This window comes from Oryzias latipes, chromosome 9 (assembly GCF_053564925.1).
Source record: "Oryzias latipes strain Hd-rR chromosome 9, Olatipes_Hd-rR_3.1".
Taxonomy (NCBI): Eukaryota; Metazoa; Chordata; class Actinopteri; order Beloniformes; family Adrianichthyidae; genus Oryzias; species Oryzias latipes.
The window spans coordinates 3,141,025-3,142,123 of NC_136245.1; positions in this window are offsets into that span (position 1 = coordinate 3,141,025).

Below are 1,099 nucleotides of genomic sequence, written 5' to 3' on the forward strand. Positions count from 1 at the left end.
AGAAGTCACAATGTATGCTTTAAGTTAACTATATACTATATATATGTAAGTACTTTAATACTAGCTATACTTATACTCAGGTACATGTAATAAGATAAACTTCAAGTGAACCACTTTTCGCTAAATTCTTCCTCCTTTTTCATACATTTTCCTGCTGCTCTCAGCTCATGCTGATGGCAGAACTGTTTGTTATAAACCAGTCTGATAAAATACTGAGTAGCTGTCAATCACTGTCACTCCCAACAAATTTGACAATGACCCCCCCCCCACCAAGACACATCTGCACAGCTAACGTGCTAAATGTCCAAGATATTTGATAGTTGAGGTTTGTTCCAGAGGCTTTCCACAAAGCTTAAAAACAGGAAAGTTTACATTTTTGTCATCTTAGGTCCTTACAATCATTATTCTGCTTTTAGAAGGATTGTAGATAATATCAAAGTCTCTGCCATAGTCAGAGCAGACTTTTAAAAGTGTTTGTATCCCAAAACTGAGATGAAGCATCTGTGTTTGCTGTGTATTTATTGAATCCTCATTTGTAACTTTGAACCAATCAAGGTTCTCTGTAAGATCATTATTTTCTTTGGTCACAAGAGATAGTATATTTGCCACATTTAAAGAGAAGACTACTGGTATGTGATCTGAGGAAGCCAAATTATACAGGATATCCATATCACTCAGAGAAGCATGAGCATCCGCAGTACAGATACAGTGGTCCAGCCATGAGGTGGAATGCCAGGCATCACTGATATAAGTAAAGCTTGTCTCTGGGAGAAGTATTCTACTTGATAAAGTGAGATTATTTTCTTTACAAATAAGAGATTAAATGATTACCAAATATTGATGAGTTATTTGAGAGAACAGCATTAAAATCTCCCATAACAGTTCTCCCATAAGTCGAGCTGCTATCCTCAATAAATGTTTTTATGAATGCTAATTTGTGTAAGAATTCATCTTCCAATAGATAAGACTCATGGGGCATGTAGACATTTAGAATTATAAATTTCTTATCACCCATGTTAATTTCCAAGCCAACAGCCCAATCAACATTAAGTCTCACATTAACAACAGCGTCATTCTTAACATTCCAGAGGATAGCCAC